Genomic DNA, 16703 nt, shown 5'->3' with positions numbered 1-16703 from the left:
TTGCTCCCTTTTTGGTAAAAATAAAACCTTTTAAAAGGCAGTCAGCCTCACAGCATATAGGTTCATTTGCTATCGCATTTAGCTCCCTGTTAGTTAATTCCTAAAATTATATCAGATTTTTTACCTGACTAAATAAAGAAAAATAATTAAATAACCATAATAACAAAATTCTATTTAAGGGACAAAAATACACACTGGAGAGAAAAGAATACCCTAAGATAAACAAGTAGATTACAGTAATGTGTTTTGTCTATCACCAGCACATCTCTCCTGGCAGACAGGGAAAGCTTCTAAGTTTCCTTAACTGTGGTAAGGAGCCTTGTGCCCCCTGGAACTGTTCCAGCAGCCTCAAAGTGTTCCTGGGTAAAGATGTTATATGGACAGGGGATGCAAATTTTAAGAGAGCTTCTAAAATGTCAGGAAATGAAGAAATATGGATACATGCATGGTGTGTAGCTCATGCGCAGTAGGTCCGATGTGTCTTGACATGCTGGAGGACTTAGTGCATAAATAGTGGCTCTCCATGACATGCGTGTGCAATAGCCCAGTGAGGCTGCCTGGCATGTAGAAAACTTGAAAAAATGTCAGAAATCCCCTTTTATATTCAGACAAAGATTCTAAGGGAGAGAGATGATCATTTCCCTTGCCTTCTCCAGCCCTGAGTGAGCCGATGCTTTCATTAATCCTCACATCCTGACTTTTCCGTAGAATAGATGTGCTTCAAAGGATATTAAAAACTTGAAATCACATGATTTATCTGTTTACCAGTGTTAACTCGCATCTTATCCTTGAAAATCTAGTCTAGACAAAGTGCTTAACTGGAGAAGCCTTGGCATCTTAAATTAAAGTAGTATTTTGATATCCCATTAAAATAATTTCAGCTGGACGTAAATCCAATCCCTTTTGTTGTGCTTTGCAATTCATGTTGAAGTTTAGCTTGGCAACAAGGTTGATTTCTCTTGATAGATCCCATAGTTGTTTTTTTACTCCTCTTTCTTGTTTGAGAGAGTTTGGGTAAGGCTGAGCAGCTCTGAAAGACCCAAAGATGAGGCTAGAGTGTGTGTTCAGTTGCCCAGTTCAGGATCAACCCCCTTTCTTTCTTTTTACAAAATCTAATGAATGGAGGAAAGAGTGTCTGTCTGTGGCTTTCATGGATGGAAATGAACTATTATCACTCCTTCTTTCACTGGCTCAGCTCCTTCATGGGTTGTCTTGTTAGTGGTTTCAGCTCATGAATAGACCATCTGCTATTACATATGTAGTCAGACTGTAATTTTTCCTCAACTTGATAGTTATAGTGCCTTTGCCTTTGTGGCAGGAAACTCTCCAAGCATCTTTAAGTTATAGTTTGAACAGAGATCAGAAACACCTCAGTGGGGAATGTGGGAAAATGCTGTGACTTGCAACTGGGGGCTTGTCCCATTCCCTGCTGGTGCTAATGAGGGCTGCAGGTCATGTAGCCCTCCATAAACACATGCTTTGCTTCAGCTGTGATTTGCTCCATTTTCCTAAAGGTTATTACAGGTCAAATTCTCTTCCAGAAGTCCAATACCCTTATTTTCTTCACATTGGCATATATATATAAAAAAATTATTCTTGAACCATCTTTTTACTGTCATGCAAGAAGGCATGGCCTCTTCTGATGCACTAGAAAATTTTGTGTTGCCTTTCTGATGTAAAGAAATGCTTAAAATTTTTGAATACCAATGAGTTGCTTGCTTAGACAACATATGTTTGGAGGAAAATACATCCTCCAAATTAATAATCAGTGTTGGATAACATAATATTGCTATAATTTATACAAACCACATCTGTTAACATGAAATATTATTAAAACTTATGGTGTGGAATTTTGTTTTCACTTATATTATTTATATATTATCATTTTTATTATATGTCTATTGCATCAAGAGAGGTTTGCTATCTGAAGTGTTTAAGAAAGAAAACATGTTGTAATAATTGAGAGGAAAGCTGAGTTATGCAGAGGCAAGCACATCAATTTACAACGAAAATGTTGTTTTCTCTGACCTGACATAGGCAAAGGTTGTTCCCGAGCAAAGCAGAGCAAAAAACACTTGGATTTTTTTTGAAATAATCTAAGTATTTTGTTTAATAGGATGATTTGCCACCTCCAATCTGAGTTTTACAGTTGTTCTACTGAGATTCAGGGAGGCCAAGAATTCTAAGGATTTGTCGTCCATGTAGACATTAAGTCACTCACCATTATCTTAGCGAATGCTTCCAGTACATAAATTAAAAAAAAAAAGCCTTCATAAATTCATTTAAGGAGCTAATAAATTTCATTCAGTATAGTGGCTTTATAATGCAATTACACGGAACTTAGCTGCCTCTCAAATGATTGCTAAATATATTATGTTCAATGCAGAAAGGAATCCTAAATCTTTTCTAATACAAATCTTGTCTTTTCCAATGGGGCATAAACATAGATGGGTTAAAATCAGTTCCTTAATAAAGGCACCATCTTCTAGGTTTCCACCACACCTGTTTCCAAATGGGCTGTTTGTGCTGTCCCGTGGTAGGGGTTCGCTGGACAGAAAGTTCAGGGATTAAGCATTAACCAAATGGCGATCTGTTATTACTTCGACAAATGAAATTTTTCTTTACTTTCTTGGGTGTGTGTGTGTGTGTATTTAAAGACTTGCACATGCACACAAATGTGTATATGTGTTTATATGCTTATATGCAAATATTTATATATTAATATGCATAAATTTAATTTGCCACTTGTAGAGCCTAAAATGGATGCTAAGAAATTGGGATACATAAAGTCCAATTGAAATCTTCATCCTGTTGTGCAGGAACAGTGCTGATATAAAATGCGTGCAAAGAGGAAACAGATATTAGCTACTCTCCTTCCGTAACCAACTTAAAAAGGAAAACATTCAGCTTTCTCAACAACAAATGCTGTAGAACATTTCGAAGAGATGACAGGTGAAAATATATCTATATGACCTTTGAAAGCTAACCGGCTCTTATTATATTTGGAGTTCAGACTAAAAACCAGCATGTATGCTATGATTTCTGAGCATGGCTGACATTTCATAATTACTTCCTCCTCCATACGCGGATGCAGAAAGGAGTGAAGGGGAAGGAAAAGCGAAAACAACGTCGTGTTTTCTTGACTGGCCGTGATCACTTCTGTGGAAATGAATTTCAGTAAATCTGAATATGAAACTCTAGCTTCTGGTAATGTTTCTATCAAATATGCAAAGAGAACGCACCCATATGTGTCTGTTTGTGTGTGTATGTATACACACACATGCACACTGTAAACATATGCATATACACACACACACCTCTATACATAGGTTGTACGTGTGTCTATATATGTGTGTATATATATTTTGCATATACATATGTATAAAACTTAATATAAAACATGTCGCTATCAATATAAAAGAACTGCATGTAAAAGCACAGCTGAAGAAGGTCCATCTTTCATTTTCACTGCAGAGTCGTTGCAGCTTGCTTTCCAGAAGGCCCGACCTCTGGTGGCTATTAACTTAGCTAGTTTTCTTTTTACAAGAGAACTTGCTGTTCTTTCACACCATTTAATGCGATTTCTGGTAAAGCGATTGCTCCGTTATTATCAGGTCTAAAACAGGAGAAAATCTCTACAGGAACACTCCTAAAACGAAGCAAGAGATGTGGTTCACCCAGCTTCTTTTATTCACTGGCGTGGAAGGGGCTTCCTTCTAACTCTGTATCTTTATTTTTTGTTTTCATAGGGCTTTTGCATTGCTGTTGGAGCAGAAAAGATGGAAAAAAGAATGGACTAGTGAAATTTTCATCATCTTGTACGGTAATAAAAGAACAGTGCAGGTGTGGTAAGTGCATGATGACTTACGATTAGATCTGATGTTTTGCATTTGTAGTGTTGCATTTTTTTCATACTTTCAGAATTTTTCTTTTTTTTCTTACTGTATATTTCAAATCATTTATTTTGAAAATTGTCCTACAGGGAATTTATGGACTATATTTTCATGTGTTTTAATATATGTTCTTTTGCCAGTTCTTAAATTTGACAAGGAAAAATATCAGCACAAAAAATGTCAAGCATGATTGCTCAGCAATGATTTCTGAAAGTACAGAGGGATACAAAGATGATGATCAACAACTCTTAAGAGTCGTTAAGGTAATTTTGATGGCTGAAATATGCTCCCCGGCCCTGACGCCTCTGGCGGTGGGCGTGAGAGGCACCTCAGTGGTGGCCGCTCGGCCCGGGCTGCACCGGACGCAGGCACCACCTCCCGCCAGGCGTCGGGGTCCCCTGACTGCTGTCTGTGGCCGGGCTCACGGGCTCCAAAATACCTGCCTCCAGGAGCCGTTACCGAGCTGGAGTCTCTCAGGAGCGACCCAGGCATACAAGACCTGGAAGCTGGGGCTGTTCCAAGCTCCACACCAGAGGTGCTGCAGCCCAGTTGTAAATAGGTCTCGTAAAGGTCTTCTACATTTTGTGTTTATGTGTATTATATATATTCATATTACCCCAGTATTAACTGCTATGTTCAGTTTTCCCTATCCCACAGGGGCAGCTTTGCAAGCCTACCCCTTCCCCTGGAGAAGACTGCTGGCATCACCCTCTGCCTTGACTTCGTGTCTCTCAGCTTCCCAGCCCTCTATTCCGCTTGCGCCCATTTTTCCGCTCCTCAGAGTCCCTGACAGATTCCTTCCCTCTGATCTAATCACCCATTTATCACCATATGAAGCCCAATGACAGTGATTCAAGAGATATTAGAATGTTATTTACATATTTCATATTATAATGTGTGTATGATACCATCCTCTACTTTCCTTCCCCCACGCTTCTGTTGAAGTCCATGTCTTAATAATTCACAGACAGAGAAGTAGGAGGATGAAAATGAGAATTAATTTCCTTCATTCCTCAAAATTAAAAACAGCAATATTGTCTTGTACTGAATATTATTTAAAGTTCTTTCCTCTTTCTTAGTTTAATTAACCTTTGCTTAATTAATCAACTGTTGTTTTCTTACACTGTATCTGCAGCTCCCCAGTTCAAAACTGCTTCTTTACCATTGCCTTCTAATAGTCCCTCGTGAGACAAGTTAGTCGCCAGTTCTGATTTGTGTTGCTTTTTCTTGAACTCATCCTAGAGAAGGAGATGGACAAAGACTTGAGGAGTGAAAACAAAATGTGCATAGAAGATAACTAAGTCAGCTAGAGTCTTTTTTCAGTATATCTGTTATTTCTCAGCGTAGATTTTCCTTTCCGTAGGAATGGACCAATGATTTGGTCCCTTTCTCCCTCAGAAGTCAACAGACCAGATGATCCGTTCCTCTGTATTGACCGATCTCCCACCTCAGTTGACTTTCTATTGGCCTGGAGGAAACTCAGCTTGCTCTCCTCTGCATCATTCTTGCTTGCCCTCGTACAACTAGGAAGGTGCGGTGGGGACTTAACACCGACCAATGGTAGCACAACTTCAGGTACCATAAATCCCCACCTGCACCCTAAAAAATGGTTTCCTGTTCTCAGTAAGGTAACTCATTCGTTTCTCCCAACACCCTTGAGCCAATGGAGCTTAATTGCTGAGTATCTTCAAGCCTGATCAGGTGCTGTATTATCTAGGTATGGTCTCTTTCAGGTAACAGATGTGATAGTCTGCAAGAGTGACTGCACCAAAGGTTGTAGAAAATGTCTGTTACATCCCTGCTCTGTGACAAGTACATCTTTGTTTAGCAAACTTACATTGTATTGACCATTATTATTAATATTACATATTGCAAACTCAATGAATAATTTTTTGTTGTCTGGAGAGAAAGGTACTCAGTTATTACTGCACTAGGAAAGGAAAGTTGAAAATTCAGACTTCGCACATGAAATAAAATGCACTGAAAGCACTTTTCGACCCTATCAGAATGTTGTATTTCTTTGCAGTCAAACGTTCGTCTCTGATAAAGGCAGCAACGCTCTGTTCTGCCATCATTGCACTTGGAAGTGACTATGCTATTGTGAAAAGCTAAATATTTCAGTGATTTCCGCTGCACATTTTGATGTAACCAGTGCTTTCCCGAAAAATGTTTCAATTTCACCCAAGCAGCAGTCTCTGATGGAAAACTATTTGCTCGAAAATTTTCAGACAGCTCAACCCATGATGGAGAATTGAGCTGTACTAAACTTTTTGTTCTTTCTCCTTAGCTGAGCTGCTAGAAGTGGGACGTACAAAGCTGGACGTGCTCCAGCGCTTGCTTTGTTGGACCAGTGAACAGGGCCGTTGCTCGAGTTTCACCGCGTGGGAACAACAGGCTCAAGCAGTCACGCAGGGGACTTCTAGCTCAACAGTGTTCTTCCTCGGGATGAGCTAATAAAATAAACATTTATGCCATTTCACTGTAGTCTGGCTGTCTTAATTAGAATACATTTATATTTATGTACATGTTCACTAGATTCATCAAATTGCCAACTAACAGTACACTAACTATGTTTTTTAATCTTTGTAGATTGCTTGGGGTTTTTTGTTTGTTTTATTTGTTGTTCCTGAGGAACTTTATGCCCTGAGCCAGTTAAAGAAAACATTAATTAACTATAGTCCTAATCCTGCTTTTGATAAAAACCTCATTTATACAGCTTCTCAATGCATATTGCTACTTACTTTTGTGTTTTTCTACAGTCCTTTGTATTTCTTTGATTTGCAGGTCTGCAATTATAAGGCTTCTTGTACATTTGCCACCTGTCGGGGTCTCTGAATACATGCTTTTTGGCTGTTGAGTTTGGGACCTGACTCTGTTTACGAGGGAATTTTACAGTGGTTTCCAAGCTCCAACTGTCCTGTTGCTTATTAGTTATACATTACAATATGTCGGCTGAATGTTTATTTTTAGGATCCGATGCTATTGACACAGGCTCTACTTCAAACAAAGCATTTTTATTTAGTAGCAGACATTAGCTATATTTTAAAATGTTTATTTTTCTATTTCTACAACCTTCCCTTCCCCCCCCCCCCCCCTTGGAAATGTTGCCTCTACTGCAAGCACAATCTATGAGAAATGATTAGGCAGTAGCCTGGGGAACTGGTAGAGCAAGGTGCTGAATCCAGCAGCAGGGCGGACGCTGCCATACCCAGCCTGAAGAAGATAGATGCGGCTGCCGAAAAGCTGGAAATTACCAGGAATTGAAGCAAAATGCTGCAGGCAGATTGTGCGGATCGTGGGTCACCAAGGAGTTTGTTATCTCGCAGTAGAGGGGAAAACCTTAGAAGAGCGCCTAATATATGGAAAAACTCTGTAACTGAACCTTGGGCATTATATTATCACTGGAGGAAGAGTGAGATTAATTGGAAATGGGAACTGGATAATGATTAATCTGCTGTGGAGATCCCAAGAAGGAAAGGGTGGACTATAGAGCTGCTAGGTCCAGGGATGCAGTGTGACATGCAAAGAAAGGAGAAGGAGGCATTGTAGGCCATTACACTTTTACTGAGGAATTTTCATTTGTATCCGTAGGTTGGAGGAGAACCTCATAAAACAGGTGAGCTTGGGCATTATATGCAATATACAATGAATGCAGATTCTTGGTCAGAATTTATAATGTTAGTGCTCCAGGACAAGGTTTTCTTTTTTTTTTTTTTTCTCCATCGAAGATAATTGCCCTGTTAAAATCCCAATTTATTTGACTTACAGCATTGCTTTCATCCATTAATTTCTCAGTTCTTACAGAGGAGGGGAATAATTAACTTTGTCAGGCAACATCTCACCTCTTCCAGTGAAGAAAAAACCTTAGAAGAGAAACAGGTAATTTTTTTGTGTTAGGATTTTTTTTATGTGTTCTCAAATTAAAACACATTTCTTAACTGCAAATTGTGGCTCCCAATGGGATCTGCAAAGTAGAATGACTTACAAATCTGTTATGCTCAGAATGTGACGGATTTCAGGACAGGTTCTTGAACCTGGGATTTATGTCACTTCACCTACTTCCTTAGGAACTCACCTTAAATTTTGAAGTTAGAAGTTAAGGAGTGGCTCACTTAGCATTAGACGTTTTCTTTTTTCATGATGCATTGAGAAGCAGCAAATTCTCCCCTCAGGTATGATATGACCTACTTGAATTGCTGGCTTGTTGAAAAATCCATATTTGGTAAACTCACCCCCCCCCCCCGCCCCCCAAAAACAACCCTCCTCCCCCCAAAACTGAAGCTCTCATTATGGAGCTATTCATAGTTGCTAGGTCTCCTGAAGCTGGCAGAAGAGGCCTGGACGGTAGCTGGAGCTCGTGTGACACCACGTGCCCTTGCTGGATTGTGTGGGCGCTCTCCGAGAACAGGCCGTACGGGTAGAAAGAGGCAACGGTCCATAGCCAAGGGCTCCTCAGAAGCCCTCCAAATGTTGAAAGGATTATATACAGCCAGGAGCTTTGCAGAAAGTGTAGTTAATATTTGAACACCACAAAAAGATAACTGTGGGAGTCCTGATTTTTGGAAGTTAAGCACACATGGTTCAGCTGTTGGCATCTAAGAGTGAGGATGCTGGTGTTGCAGTGACCAAATTGGAATTGGCAGTGGATAGAATTGGGAAAGCCATAGTAATAAAAGGAAGAGGAAGTACCAGCTGGAAAAAAGACAAATGGTACCTATTAAAAATCTGTGTTTAAAATATAAGTCATTTTAAAGGCATTCCAAAATCTAGTCTGCGCATGTCATGTTTGGGTACTACACGTGCGGATCTTGTTTTATCCATTTAGATATCTATTCTTATCGACACTATTTTAGCATCTTTACAGATTTCACAGCTATTCGACTTTAGCAACAAAAATTGTACAATAGGGACACAGTTAACGTGCTTTCAGAATCTGGATACAATCATTTACTCATGGCATTCCTGTCACAATAAAAATGTTTTGTGAAATCCTTTCGTATCAACAATACCATTATGATGAGACCTGAATTCTTTTAAGTTTTATTTTTAAAGCTATTGAATGTTTGATTTAAAATTTTTTTTTGTTTAAATGACCTAAAGGTAGAATGCCATTTTGTTAGGTCATTACAGGTTTCAAAATCAGTGATAAAAAGAATATATGGATTAGTGGGGAGTGTTTTAAGTCTAGATCTGAAAAAGCAAGCAGATTAGGAGCATTCATCTTAACCACTGTTGCGTGCACATTCACGGTAATAAGGCATATAAATAACGTGCACACGTTTTTGTGCATTCAGCTCACAGAAAACCTGGCAGCCAGGTGATCTCCAGTTTCTGGCCTGCATTCACCATGCTGCCCTTTAGACGCTCCAGCACTGTTCACGGTGAGAAGGAGCTGCCACCAGGGAGAGAGCCAGGAATGGGCTGCCAGCAGTACATCACCTCTTCAATTTATAATATATTGGCATGTGAGAATTGAGAGCCATTGCTGAATGAAAAATCTCAGTGATCTGGAGATCTAAGGTATTCTCATCCCAAAGAAATCTCCTGGAAGACTGGATATCCCAAAGGGATGAGAAAACTTCTCATCATGAAGTTTATTTCAAACTGCCAGTGTCCAACAGTTCCTGACTGTTGCCAAACAGCTTGTTGGGAAATGAGTTGCTGGAGTCTATTGAGGTCGTATGAGGTAGATGTACATACCACAGCTTGCTTTAGTTGGAACTTGGGTGGACAGGTTCAAGAGAAACCACAGACTGAGCAGATATGGTAGCCAAACTGTTTCCCTGTCCCAGCCTTGCAGCGGCTCATCCTTTGACTGAAGGACTTGGACCCTTTAGTGGGCAAGAAAATGAAAGGCTCTGCATGTCTTTTATTGTAGGCTTGAGATTCTAGTATTCTTGTAGTAATACTATTTATAAGCATTAGAATCCATGCAAACTACAGAAGAAAAATTGTGGAGCTCTTATCTAAAAGATTTTCAGTCTTACGTAGCAATAATCTTCAAACAAAAAACATGATATGCAGACAACCACTCATATATTTGCTTGCATCATTAATGTTGTTTTCAGTGGAGTCCATAAACTTAAACATTAACAACCACAGTCAAATGAATTTCATTAGCATTTGCAAATTGATACTTCTCAATTTAGAAGATTTAGCAAGGCAGTGGTAAAATTATAGGCCTCAAATTGGTCATGATTGTTTTAAGTAGTGCAATTAGAATGCAGTGCTTCGTCTAACAGTATTTTAAGCTGGGTGTTGTGATTCATTCACTCAGAAGTGATACATGCAGACAACACTAAATGTATATTGGTCAGCCGGAACGAGGGCTAAGATTTAGGTGAAAAGCTATATAGCTGCTTAAATGAGTATTTGCTCACAGGCACTTGAAGTCTCGAAACAAATGAAAGCAAGTTGCTGTGAACTATGTCTTTATGGGAACAAAAGGTACCAGGAACATGAGGGAAACTCTGAGTAGCTGCATGCCAACACCTAATTTAAGGTGCCCTTCCACCAACTGAAATTCACGCACTGAAGGTATTTCTGTTGGAAGTAAGCATTAAAATTCATTTACTGAGAAAAAAAGCTAACTGTGAATCTTTTTTAAAGGTGTTCTTTAGCTGTGACTAATGATAACCTTTTACTGGGGGACCTCAGTGCTTGGACCAAGCACCTAGCAATAGATTTCACGTATTGTTAAACCCCGCCCCTTTCAACGTTCAGCCATATCTGTGCAGCCCAGTCGGAGATGATACAAAAAGCTCGGGGTGCCGGTGGCTGAGTCCGTCCACCGCTGGATGCCACACGCATGGCTGTCACAGCGTGGCACTGACCTAGACCTGGTGTGGATCAGTAACACCTTGAACACCTCTGTGATGATCCCCACTGCAAGGAGCGGCACGGGAGCAGTAAGCAACAAGGGTAATCCGTGGCCGTGATTTCTTCACTAGCATTAGAGGCCCATGTCCTCTTTCGGAAAAGAGGCAGGAGTGGGAATCAGAAATGTTATTGACAATGAACAGCTGGGTAGTGGGAACATTTGCTTGGGATATAGGCAGCCGAATTTTACTCATCAGGGAATCTATGACTAGTCAGCAAACAGATTTAAATGATGGACAAGAAAGATGATTTTCAGCTGCAGCATTTAGCCCAGCTGGAGAAGAGCAAGACTGGAGACCTCTCTAAGAATCAGGGGGTGAAGCCTACCTGAAGGCCCCACTCAGGTAAGGTGAGCTTTGGGCTACATTTCCCAGCTCTCAATGGTTAGGTGATTCTCATACGTGCTGGAAAAACAAGCACAGACATTTGTTGTGGAGCAGGCCTACCTGAAAGCACTGCTAACTGAGACCTCAACTTTACCTGCCCTGCTTTAAAGGTTTAGGAATGCCAGGGGAAAAAACAGAGAAACACAGATGAATTTTTAAGAGCTTTACATCCTTGTAAAGCTTTTGTGGCAGGAGGTGGTAGTAACCAGGTTACCACCATTAATTGGCTTTAGATGTGGAGGAAGTCAGAGATTGGCCTGGAGCCGTGTGGCTATTGGTGGTTTATCCCGACCATGTCAGTTAGAAAGCAATAAATAGTGAAGACAACAAAAACATGTCCATGGCTGTCCAGCACCTTGTTGGAGGCAGAGCCCCAGGAGAAGGCTGGGGGAAGCCGGCTGCCAGCCGCGGGGCCTGGCTGGGTGCCTGTCCTGCTGCCCCCGCTCCTTGGTGCTGGGCACCCGGCTGGCGGGAGCCTGTCTGTACAGCCTGCACGAGAACAGAAGTTGCTCCCCATCTGCTATGCCCGTGCAGCTTAGTCAATAAATCTCGGATTCTCTGCCACCGCGCGGTGCGGGTCCGATCTTGCAGCTCCTCTGGTCCCTTGGCGAGCAGGGGCTTCTCCCGGGGACGCCGGGCTCCTGTCAGCCGGTGACGACTCACCGGGATCAGACCGGGAACAGCAAGCAGTTATTTCTCTGAGAGAAAAACGATCTTGCCATTACGTTAGTTGTATGAGAAGCAAGGAGTTATAATTCAAAATATGCAAGTCTTTCAAAAAGATAGTTGTGAGCATGAATTAGTGTGCCGTTCTAGATACTCACAATCATAAGGTAAACCGACTGCAAAAACTGGATTTTTTTTTTTTTTTGGAGAATCTTTTTTTTCCTTTTCCTTTTGCTTTGCTTTTGCTTTTCCTTGCCCTTTTCCTTGCCCTTGGACCGCAAGAAAGTGCTGAAGACAAGAAATTGTTTTTCTTTTACTGCTGTCTGCTGCGTATGTAAGATTCAGTCCCTTCCTCTGTCCAAATCTCACTGCTTGTAATTAATGAGTCGTGAGAACATAAAGCTTCTTGTAGTACGATGAAAGACAAAAAGTTACAAATATAATAGTTGAAATTGTAAAAGAGATAATATATTAAAATTGGGCTAGTTTTAATCTGTTGACTGAAAAGCATTTAAAATTTAGTATTTTCTAAGTGTGTAATAAGCTTTGAGTATGCTTGAAATGTTAGGTGAAATCTTTTGAAACATCTTTACAGTTTCTATTTACTACTACATGTTTTGGTTTTTGAAGTTTCTTTTCTTTTAACTAGTCAGGGGAGAACTTTGTTTTTTAGGAAGCATTTGACTGAACTGGTTTTTCCCTGGCTCCCGTATTTGGTCCTAAAACCCTAAGCGTCACACTGACTGGACAGACAGAGTAATGGGAAGTGCTGGAGGTGATCACGTTCCTGTCGTGTTTTTGTTTGAGGAACATTTTAAAAGAAAAAGAAAGAAACACAGATAAACTCATTCACTTTTAACTAGTCTTTTTGGCCTATTTAATCTGGTATTTTATCTGGTAGTTTAACTCGGTAATTTATCTCAGTTATTAACTCAGTAATTTAACTCAGTTAATTTATCTGGTAATTTAACTCAGTAACTCCTAACTGTAGTAAAAATGAAGGGGTATCTCAGACAGACTTTCACTTGCGATCCAGGTAACTATATTCCATTTTATATCACAGGACAGCAGAATATACTTTCTAAATACGCGATAAGTCTGGGTGCATCTACAAACAGGAATCCAAGTTAAAAAAAAGGGATAAATCGGAATATACTGGGGAGCATTAGATCGTTTCCTGACAACTAACAACCTCTGCCTTTTTTGTAGTGGCTTGACAGAGGAGGCAATTTGAGATACTCTTCAAACAATTTAGTTTACGAACACTACATGATTACAGCGTGGTGCAGCGCACAGTGGCAGTGTAGTCACACTTCCTATGCACGTGCCATTTATTTTTTCTAAATTATTTTAATGATCATTATGGTTAATTCTCCACTCTTCGCAGGTTGAGGGTGGTTGTCTAGAACTGCTGGGGCTGAGGCAGGGCTCAGAAGACCCTCAGGGAGCTCCCAGGTCAAGTGTGACCTTTGGCGAACGGTTGAGCTTCTGCGTTTCGTTCCCACATGTGCAAAGGTGAGAGAATAGCACTCCACAACCGCAGCCCAGGTACAAAGTTGTGATACTGCCAAAGTATGAAGACAAAGTTCAATGTTCTATAATAGAGCATATTTTAATAGAACTTATTTTTTTTCCCTTTCCTTTTTTTTCCTTTCCATGACAGTCTAAATAGAAACATCTCTGTTGTCCCAGGAGCATTTCCAACTTGCTGTTGCACCAGCGTCCAAAGTAAGTTTTAATTTTCCATTTTTCTTTCTTCATAGTCAAGGTGAAAGGCACAAGACATAACTCTCTGCTTAATGACTTCTTATCATTTTGGAACGTGGGCTCTAACAACCTCGAGATGATTGTATTTCTGCCCGACGTTGAAATATTGTGGTATTATAAAACGTTGCGTTGTGCGCTGACAATAAAGTATGCGTGTTCTGACGTGTATGATGATCTACTGAGGGTTTAAAATTGTTTATGGACTTGGATTTGAATACTAAGTACTAACTAATTCTTTGTACATCAACATATCTGCTCAACAGGCACAAAAGGACATCAGTTTTCTGCAGGATACTGTTTCGTCATTTTTTCCAGATACGTTTTAAAGTCTAAATGAGTGATACTGTGTATGTTATTTATACCAGCTGTATTTTACATCAGGCGTATGTCCAAGCTCTATCCATTTTTACATTTTATAGCTGTAAGTTTTACATCAACGCAAATGCATTAAATTCCCTTCTGCTGAAGGTAGGAGGCTGAATAGGTGAAGTACTAAGCATTAAGATATATTAACTTTTCAGTGTCAGTGTCTTAACAAGAGGATATATAACTTTTAGTGTTAACCGCATCATGATTAGCTAAGATGGATTCTTAACCTTTTAATCTGAGAGCATTTAAATATATTAAAGCCTTACTAATATGTGCTTTGCTAATCCACATACACTGTGATTTGCACACCAAAGCCAAGGGCCTCTCTTCACTTCCCTGCACAGATTTAAGGGAAGAAAGCTATAGTTTAAATTCATTACACATCAATGTTATTAGTAATATCTTACAGAAAAATTGTTATACATAATATGTATAATAAAATGTTACTATAACTAACTAAACCAGAACTTCACCTGCCCCTAACAAACAGCTACAGAATATGATATATTGTTGTTGTACGTGATACTGAATTCTTTTATCCACAAAATTCAGCAATTTTCAGGAGTCTTCCCTGTCTCAACAGTAACAGCTGAGGATATAGCTAGAGTCTCACCTGCGCTGTGCTCGCTGCTGGAGAAGGAGGGGGTACCAGGAGCCAGTTACGGCTAATCGCAGGAGCTGCTTAGAGCAGCTCGACTTCTCCTGCTGATGAATCAAGACCAGAGTCTGAATTTTGCTGCGTGTGGGTACAGCTTCAGTTCGGTACCCCCCCGGCGCACCCTTTGGAGCCACCAAATTACTTGGACACCATGCTGCCTGCAAGCCCTCTCGCCTAATTTTGTTCCATTTGCACCTTTCCGTCCCTCTGACCCTCGCCATTCTAAAGAGCTAAATCCTTTCTATAATGAGAGTGGAAATAAATTAAACTAAAACCAGCCCTGCTTCCTCACCAGTTACAGGTACTCCGTGCAGGCGCATGGGAGCGACTGCCAGGCGCGAACACCTTTTCCTCGCAAGGAGCTTCTATAGGAGGAGGCAGACTTTTAGCGTTGAGTAATAGAGGGCACAGAGGCGGAGATGAAAGGAAAGACAATACAGTCAGGTTTCCTGAAGAGTGCAGCTGATGTGCCTAATTTGTGAAAGCTAGTCCCTTAAAATCACTTTGAATCTCTGGGTGTGAATTCTGTGGGGTTTGGGGATGGGGTTTTTGATCTTATCAGGCTCTGCAGCAGGGTGAACAGGGAGTTAGACGTATTTGCCTTTAAGTTTGTTAATCAGATGCTTGCAGTGATGAGTTAAATGAATCATAGCTTTAAAAGAGAGCTCTCTCTCACGCTCACATATACTTTGACCAATGCTTTTGGACTGAATAAAAGAAAGGCTAGATTTGCTTATGCCACGTTTAAAGTAGTGGCTACAGTCTGACATTTCATTTTGCTTCTGCCACTGAAATAAATGGTTTTGTGTTCCAGTCATGGACGTCTAAACACACCCCAGTTAAAGTGCACAATTTATGTAGTCTAAGCATTCTGCTTTCTATAAGGTTAAGCATGACTCACTGGAAACATCTAAATCCTAAATGGTGATTCACCACTGGGGGGGTGAATTACGGCTCTGCGATATGGGGTGGCCAAGGTAGGTCGTCAAAGGAAAGGACAAAAAGCGAACAGGCAGATGACTCATAGCATTGCCAGAAAGAGAGAAAAGTCATTACGAGTTTCGTGATCAGTTTAGCAATCGTTCTCACGAGAAAACAAAACTGAGCTGCAACGGGACGCTGCTTTTCCTTCACTCCTGCCATAGTGATGTCTAAGGGCTGCAATAAAGATTGAGCCCCCACTGAACAAGCATATAGCTAGACAAACCTGCTACTCCAAGGAACTTGCATCTGAATTCAAAGTTGTGGCAAATGAGTGGAATAAACAGCGGGAAAGCACGAGCAGAGCGTGAGGCCAGCAAAAGGATGCAAGAAACCATGCGCACCACTACCAATGAATTAGAAGCATTTTCATATAGATAAATAAAAACGAACTTGACCCAACTGCCTCCATAAGTAAAAACGCTTTTGATAAACATCATGGCAGGAAATAGTTTCATTTGGGCACTGGCAAGGAGAAGCGTTAACCTGGAGGATCGTTTTGCAGAAACATTGCTTGCTGCTGGGAGGGCACCATAAGGCTGCGGTGTGCTTTTGAGATTGTCCCAGTAAAAACCTGTGAAAACTAGTGCTACTGGGGCACCATGAGGGACAGTGCCTGACCTGACGTTGTTTTAAGAACAAATAACATCAGATGGAGCGGAGCTGTGAGAGGTCCCCAAGGAGAAGACAGAGACCCTGAATCTGCTCTAAGTGAGAAAGGGAAGCTGATGAGAGAGCAGGGTGGGTTTAAAAAAAGAAAAAAAGGGGGGGTGATCTTAGCAGTTGCAATGTTGCTATCAACAAAACATTATAAAAGTAGCTTATGTTTGTGACATGTGGGTCTATACATTTTTTATTTTTTGCATGTGTTTATCTCATGATGGAGTTTATAGCAGGATTGACAATACCTCTGCTAGACTTTTCTGGGAAAAAAGCTTCAGTAGAAGAGAAGTTCTGTGGAGAGCTTTTCATTCCAGTTTCACATTGTTTATGATAAGCCCTGAATTGCTCCCTTGTTGGAACCGTTAGACAGTAATATCACCTTAACTGTGTACTTCTAAGAGCTATATATATTTTTAAACTAGCTTGGACTAATGAAACTCT

The 16703-nt window shown here is 40.5% G+C and overlaps 1 long non-coding RNA gene across 1 annotated transcript in view; it reads left to right on the top strand.

Moving 5' to 3' along the window:
* The window catches only part of LOC112992352 (uncharacterized), a 30466-nt gene extending 24135 nt beyond the window's left edge, over positions 1-6331 (top strand). Inside the window, exons 4-7 of the long non-coding RNA XR_010385691.1 lie at positions 3750-3848; positions 4034-4156; positions 5257-5468; positions 6181-6331. This is a non-coding gene — a long non-coding RNA (uncharacterized LOC112992352). The remainder of the gene's footprint in view (positions 1-3749; positions 3849-4033; positions 4157-5256; positions 5469-6180) is intronic.
* Positions 6332-16703: the final 10372 nt, after the last annotated feature.

This window comes from Dromaius novaehollandiae, chromosome W (genome assembly GCF_036370855.1).
Source record: "Dromaius novaehollandiae isolate bDroNov1 chromosome W, bDroNov1.hap1, whole genome shotgun sequence".
In the NCBI taxonomy this organism is placed as follows: Eukaryota; Metazoa; Chordata; class Aves; order Casuariiformes; family Dromaiidae; genus Dromaius; species Dromaius novaehollandiae.
This window is presented reverse-complemented; position numbering and strand designations above follow the sequence as displayed.